This window comes from Seriola aureovittata, chromosome 6, assembly GCF_021018895.1.
Source record: "Seriola aureovittata isolate HTS-2021-v1 ecotype China chromosome 6, ASM2101889v1, whole genome shotgun sequence".
In the NCBI taxonomy this organism is placed as follows: Eukaryota; Metazoa; Chordata; class Actinopteri; order Carangiformes; family Carangidae; genus Seriola; species Seriola aureovittata.
In genome coordinates this window covers 16,173,685-16,181,483 of record NC_079369.1, presented here as the reverse complement: position 1 = coordinate 16,181,483, position 7,799 = coordinate 16,173,685, and the positions used below count along the sequence as shown (strand labels likewise).

At 43.9% G+C, this 7,799-nt stretch overlaps 1 long non-coding RNA gene across 1 annotated transcript in view; it reads left to right on the top strand.

Annotated features, from left to right (window-relative positions):
• Positions 1 to 1,012: 1,012 nt before the first annotated feature.
• Positions 1,013 to 7,799, top strand: part of LOC130170368 (uncharacterized) — a 29,369-nt gene continuing 22,582 nt past the window's right edge. The window contains exon 1 of the long non-coding RNA XR_008827971.1: positions 1,013 to 1,242. This is a non-coding gene — a long non-coding RNA (uncharacterized LOC130170368). The remainder of the gene's footprint in view (positions 1,243 to 7,799) is intronic.

Genomic DNA, 7,799 nt, shown 5'->3' with positions numbered 1-7,799 from the left:
GCTATTATTTAACAGCTTGTGTTTCCTTCCCTATTGTTTTTTTTATTTTTTTAAGGTTTTAATCATTTCCATGTGAAAAGGACTTGCATTTGAGGCCTACCTGTGATGATTGCTTTGTTAAGTATCTTATTAATACAATTCCTGATCAATGTGCATCAGTTCATCAGCCAACAAATTATCCAGGAAAACAACACTTCAACAAATCAAACTATATGAGCCACAAATGAGATGATTTATTCCTGCTCTTGTAATCAAGTATAGTCCTGCTGCGATGCTTTTTAAAAATGTTATAACACTTCCCAAGCACAAACAAATATGCATGTGGGCTGAGTTCACAGAGATAGATTTCACAATAAAATACTAAAAAAAAAAAGTGATCAGTGCCATATGAACTGAAAAACCAACAACTGGAAACTCTTGCATTAACTACATTTATGGAAAGAAGGTTGATTAAGATATAATGATCAATAATATTAAACTGCCATAGTTAATGCTCTCTTGATGTATTTTTAGTTGCTTCCTAATAGATTTTTTTTCTATGTTTATGTCATCTTTACTCTTCACTACAATGACTAAGAAAAGATTATATTTCGCCTTTTTCAGATGAAAGTGTACTCATCTTCAAGTTGATAGCTATTCAAAAGTTGATACGCAGACTCACCAGACATTTTCATTCATCCCTCATTTCTATAGAGGAGGAAGCATAATGTGCGCATTTCTCCCCGCTGCCCTCCGTGTAACTCTGTGCGTCGATGACAAAAAACAGAACATCTTTGGAACAATTTGTTACTTAATGCCCCCCCCCCCCGGCTGCTGAAAATTATGAACAGTGAGCAGCACTCACATTCTTGCGCACAGCCAAGTGAGGAGGCGCCTCCGCTCCCGTCCTGGGCCAATGGCGCACAGAGCAGCCTTATCATACTTATCCCCGGCTGGCCAATGGCGCACCTCTCCCCGGCTCACATGATGCCTTTCAGTGCGCTCCCTCTCTTCTCAGCGCTCAATCCCGGCGAGTGCGGGCATCACTGAAGACCTGACACCGGCGGAATCAGACGTCCACTGTCCACGGCAGAATTACCCAGGTGTTCTCTTATGCAAACTTTATCGCCATCTGATGAAGCTGACCATCCTGTCAAAGAGAATCACCCCGCTTCGCCGGAGGAACAGACTTTTTTCCGTCTCCAGACGATCGGAGAGGCGCAGGGGCGAGACAATAACGCCCAGAAGTTATTGAAATGAATCGTAAGTAGGCGATATTACACATATTTTTTGTTCTTTTAATCGCTTATTTTATTGTTACCATTCCGGAAAGTAGTAGTTATATTTATCGTTTTTTTGTAACCGACTTCGGTTCTAAATTTATGATTGCATGTCACTTTTGCGCCGTGTGCTTTCGGTCCTTTTTTTTTTTTTTTTGTTTATATTCAATTGAGAATGAACCGTTTTTAACGCACTACATGCTTTTTTATCGCTAAACAGATTTGACTTCACTTGGTACTTGAATGATCTCTAAGTTCCTTTGGTCCTGTCGACATTCTTTGTGCGTCTCTGTGAATTTTCTCAGTGTGGACGTGTGGCTGTCTCCGCGCAGCGCCATAGCATGAAATATAGATAAAAAGCACACGGTAAACCCGCTGACCCCAGGCAGAGAGGCTGTGCAACCGGTCCACACGGCTCAATGAGGACAATTAGGGAGGGAGGGTGGTGGTGGTGGGGGGGGGGCAAGAGAGGGAAAAAAAAAGAGCACTTGAAGTGCACTAAAAACAGGGCTGCACTTCTCTTCAACCAGCCAGACAGGATAAGGGTGGATCTTCAGCAACCTTATGTGTCATTTCCAATGCAGGATGTGACCAAAAAACGTCCCTTAAGTTTAGACTGTGGTCAGGCTCAGAGAAAGAAGGTTGAACTAAACTGCTTGATTTTTAGAAATGATGTTTCTGTCAAATTCCAGAGAATCTGACACACTCTTTGAGGTCATGTCATTCACTGAACCCTTTTATGGATTGGAAATGAGGAGGTAGTGGGGTCAGGGGGGGTGGGGGTGGGGGGGTTGTTGCAAAATTTATGTACATTTGGGAGTCAAAGCAAAACTGGGTGCCCTCTGATTTTCCGTGATTTCTGCACAATCAGAGGGAAAGAGCAGGGGACCGGGGCAATTTGATGTTTTGAAAGGCTTCAGATGGCTTTAATTAGGACCTATAAAATCTGTCTGCCCCATTCTCTGAGGCGGCGCTCTGGAGAAGCGAGAAGGGAGGGGAACTGATGAAAAAAAAAAAAGAAAGAAAGAAAAGCAAACCGACACAGAAAGTCACTTCAGCGAAGGATCGTCTAATCAAATTTTTATAGCCCTCCTTTTTTCTTCTCGTTGCTCCCTCCCTTGCCTCCCACCCTCCCTTCCTTGATGCTGGTGGTATGTAGGCAGCCCTCTTATTCCCCCTTTGTCTGACTGCTGTGTTATCTACACTCACCCCCCCTGAAATCCTTCCACCACCCTCAGCCTTAGTACCGCCTACAGTCGGCCCGACCCCAGACACCTGAAGGCTAGACATAATGATCAAGAGAAGTTCCAGTCTGTCTGGAGCAAAGCCAGTTGTTTAAGGTTTTCTTCTTCTTCTCCTCCTACTTCTTTTCTTCTTCTTCTTCTCTTTTTTGTCCTCCTGCTGGCCTGGCTGGCCCTGCCCATGCCTCTCCCTCTTTCCTTGTCTTCCATCCACAATCAAGACACGCTATGTTGTTTGTGAGTTCGTGCGTGTGTGTGTGCATGTACGTGAGTGTGTGGTATGAGGGTTTGCAGTTCCATCGCTACTGCTACTGCTTCTGTTGCTGCCTCTGTGTAGCCTATATGGGTCTTGGATGGAGGGTGGGTGACTCACACAGCTGCAATACACACTCATGAGGAAACATCAAAGACTTCTTCTGTGTGTGTGTTTGCCAGTGTGTGTGAAAGAATGAGATTTCAGCAGTGCTGCTCTGGCGAGCGTCTACAAGCTATAGGTATGGCATGGTGCCTGTAGTTATTTCATTTTTTCTATTTTGTTCAACTGCACTGTTAGTTGGCTCTTTTCTAAAATTTTGTATTAATTATACTGTATCACAGTTCCGAATTTCTCTGTACTACACACAGGAGACTCTGAAGATTGATGTTCTCCATGTTTTAAGTCTTTCCAGTGTGATGATGTTAAACCTTAGTCTTGATCTTGGAATTGAAAAGGATTATGGTGTATAAAACAACATTATCTCATTATTAATGAACAAGAGTTGTATCCTTTGTGTTTCAAGAATAAACATAAAGTCAAATCCCCGCTTGAAGATTCCATTTTTACCGAACTGGAGGTTTTAAATGAGGCCCTTGGATACTGTCTGTCGCACCTTGACTCTGATGGTGGGCGTCTTTGAGTTGGAGCTTAAAGCTTGGTGGCTTCTGAAGTAAGAAAACGCTAATTAAAGGTGGGAGTTGGTGGAAATGCTTCAATCTGATTATCTCTTTGAATGACAAATACATCTTCAGGAGTGTTTTCCGTTTGAGGAGTATGCGCCTTTGTTTTCTTGACGTGTGTTGGTTAGGGATTACATCATTTGACTGCTGCTGGGTTAGCTAGATAATACGCTAGCTTGCTTTATGTAAAATGGTTTGGAGTGGAGTCTTTGTTGGACATCTTTGCTTGACAACAGTGGAAATCAGAAGTAGAGTCGCATGTATTGTTTTCCTGTTTCTAATTTTTGCATATTCTGAGTTGTTTTTCTGAACAGCGTCCATTTTTTGATAAACTTGTTTGTTAAAAGATTATCCCCTAACAGCTGGAACGTGTTCTCTCTGTATCCGCAGCCACGTAATCTCCTCAGATGTGATGTTTTGAAGAACAAATGTTCGTGAAAATTTGCACAGGGCTCCAGTCAAAATCCTACCACTTGTTTGTGTGTGTTTTCTGAAAGCTGACACTGTATATCATGGCATCAAGGAGACGGAGGATGTCTCTTCTTCTGCCACCACCCTTTGAAGGGGGAAGTAATAAAAAGCTCAATGGGTGCAGCAAGCTGTTCTGCCCTCCTACACTTTCAGGCTTTCTACCTGGAGATGAATAGGAGGCCCCTCCATAACGAAGGGGGAGAAGAGAACATTTTATGAAGGCTGAGGATGTGGGGGGATGCACCATAGCTTGAAGACACTTGGTGTGAAATAGTCCAGTTGTGCCAGTTTACAGGAGAGCACTGTCTACTCAGTTTGACACAAGAATAATTATTATTTTAGCTTTTTTGAAGGTGTAATTTTCTAAAACAGCACTAACTTGTCAACATGTTCGAGTTCAAATGATAGAAATTTATTAGGTTTAAGTAGGTCAAAAGGGTGTTATGTAAACATTACCAAATTGTCCCGTTAAATCCCGCTTGAAGTAAAAATACTGTCTTCATAGCGTGATAATACAACACCCATGATAATGACATCGGACAATCACAAAGCCACAGATTAGGATTTTCGGTAACCAGATTTATGCATGAAGGAGTGAAGTCATGGTCAGGAATGTAAATGGTGGAGTCATTCAATTACCACCGTGCCCTTTCCTGGGAAAAGTCCCCAGCCGTGAAGAGGTTAATTGTTTTTGAATCTCCATCCAAGGGGAGAAAATGGGCGAACAGGAGGGATAATTGAGCTGCTGATAGTTGAGTGGGTTATGGATTACTGCGTCTTTCCAGAGGAGAAAAGGGAAAAGGAGGTGAACAGGAGAAGAAGGAGAGGAGGAAAGAGAAGGACGGGACGTGAACGGCCCGTGTTGTGCGATGCAGCCGCAGGGATCGTCTGGCCCTCTTAGGAAGAGGGGAGAACTTCAATCCTGACCCTTGACCTCTCGCATGCTCCTCCCTGCTCCAGGTGCAAGCCCTCACTGCTGGCAGCTCACACACACACGCACACACAGAGACACACAACAAGCTAATTTTTCACACACTCTGCAAGCACTGGGGGGGAAAAGCCGTATGAAAACGCAGATCCTTTTCACAATTTCACCCCCCTGCTTCTTTTTTTTTCATGCCGTTCTATTGTCAGGGGTTAAAGATCCAAGCCTGCTTGTTGGGGTGAGGGGACTGTTGTGATAATGTCTGGCCTCTTTTTTTTCTTTTTCTTTTTTTTTTTTTTTCTCCCTCTGAAATATTTTCTCTGCAAGAAAATGGATGACTGTCTTTAAATGGGGGGAAAAAAGATGATCTGACACAGTGCAATAATCACAGGAGTGTTAATCAGAGGGATGTCATGTATAATTACTACAGTGTTTGATAACACCACAGCGAACCACCTCAGGCCATTAGTGAAAGTTTCTCGATGCTATTAATACGCGTTAATAAAATTCAAGAAAACCCGGATGGAACGAGCCCTCTGCATGGCACACTGGTTAAAGCGCTGTAAGGTTAATGAACCAATTTACATACTTTCTGCTGCCATCTGGTGGAGTGACGAGGCAGATGCTCCCTACTCCGTACTGTTGCTGTTGTGCTGTTCAACATGGAGGAATGTGACAGGTCCGCAGAGGTCGGTGAGCGCATTTACCATTAAGCCTGTTGTCAAAAACAATTGTGAAGTGGAAATTTTTGCTGCTAAAAGACTGTAGAAATAAGTATCGACTTCTGCTGCTTTTGTAGCATGTGTTTGATTTTATTTAACCCTGTGAGTACAGCTTTTCTTTTGGTTTATGTTAAATGCGGTTGGTATCGAATTAGACTACAACTCTCGGGTCAGCAGCCCGAGCAATTGTTCTTCATAAAAAGTGACACTTAAGTGTGGATTATACCCTGACCCCTCCCCATGTCAGGGAGAAGGGAGTCATCTGGGCCTCAGGCAATGAGAAACTTGACAGGGGCGATCCACAAAAAATCACTATAGACGATGCTGGAGACTGTGGTAAAAAGAGGATTAGTGTCTGTCCACCTCTCTGTCATCCTCATCTGGGTGATCACATTACAAATAGAGAATTCTCGCAGCGCTTTTTTAGCAGAGGAACAAAATGAGGTCTGTCGGCGATCAATAAAGCAGTGTGAAGGCAGAGGGATATACTTAAAAAATCAAAGGCTCTGGCTGGCATGGCCATCATCTTGCCACGTCTGCTGGAATCAGATAAGGGAGCAGGGCCTTGCACGAAAGGTTGTTTGGCCCCAGGGCAGCTTGACTTGACGGATATCCCTCCTACTGGCACCCATTGCAGGCTGATTTCATCTGCAAATGGGCAAAACCAAAACGTTTCAGGATCTATCTGGTCCCTCTCTGATACTGTACATGTGAACGAACAGCTGAAGGGATAGATGGGTAAAAGGGAGCATAATATATAATCCCTGCAGCATTTACGGGGAGAAAATACGCAGCTATTTCTCTAACCCCTCTGTTGTCCTCCATAGATGACGGCTTTTACCTCATGCTTCACTTACATGATTTAAAGAATAATAAAATCACCCTGGTTTTGGTTTGACAATGTGTCAGAGCTGGTGCGAGTGTTCGTCTCAGATTAGCTCTTTGTGCCATGAGGAGAGTGGAAAGACGGGGGGGCGTAAGGGGGGTGGGGTGGGTGGGGGGGCAATACCGTTGCGATCCCAGTTGAAAGAAATCATTTGCACAATTTCATGAAAGCGGTATTTGTCCAGTCGGATGGTTCTATCAAAGCCCAACAGCCACGGTGGAACGTGAATTAAATGACGGGGCGAGCTACAAAGCCGGCAAGATGTCGGGTTAGAGTCATTTCTCAGCTGAACGCTCTCCAGGTAAATGCAGATAATGCGCTCTCGAGTTTTTCTTTCTCTTTCTTAAAGAAGTCTCATTTCCACAGACAGCTCAGAGCTGACACCAGCGCTGCCAGAGCTTCTGTTCTCAGAGCTAAGCTTGTACAACATTTATGTGGTGAAGATGAAAAGACATCATGGGTACACTTTACGCCTGTAAATTCATCCCTGAAAAACCAGCTCAGAAATGCCAGACTTTCTTGTTCTTCTTAAAGTTTTATCAGTGATTTTTTTTTTTTCTCCCTAATGTCACACCAACTCTCAACTCTCTAAAATGCTCCCAATTCTGACTTATAAAACTTTAAATACCAGTGTAGAAAACTTGCATATGGAGAGATTTCAGGTAAGTGAACAGGAGATGTAATAAGAGGTTGAGTGCAATTTCTGGTTGAAACCTGCTGTTCTCTTGCTGTGCAGATAAAAGATTTGCCTCCACCGATGTCTGTTGTTGTCTTCAGTTTCAGAACCCCCAACAGTATTTCCTGGTGACTCACTTCTTTCCGAGCCATTTATGCTTGAAAACTTCCTAAGGATGAGCCACACATATTCTGAGTTTTATCGTCGATGAGGGGCCATTGGGCATAATGAAGTTCTGTCTCCCAGCATGAGTTTGTGAGGCTCATGATTACAAATGCTCCTGTCATTGTCTCCTATCATCTCCTGCCTAATTGAAGACAATATAACGAGACAATGGGGTCTCGCTCATCATTCTGCATCAATAGCATGCTCTATGGAACGTGCCAGTCTGTTTAAAAGCAGGGTTGAAGTTGGTGGGAGGGTGGGTGTGTGTGTGTGTGTGTGTGTGTGTGTGTGCGGATACTTGAATGCGCTCGAGCTTGTTTAATTTGGACCAAGAAGATGGACAATTAAACTACCGCTCCCGGGGGGGCTGTTCATTTTGGTCAGCTTCCCCACTTCATGGCCGTCCGCCCTTGTAAACGCTCCTGGATGTGTCTGGGTCATGCGTTAGGGGGTGGAGTAGGGTTTGTAGGCGGGAAGGGGATTGGGCGGGGGGTCTGCCTCTGGAGGGGTTGTCTCAG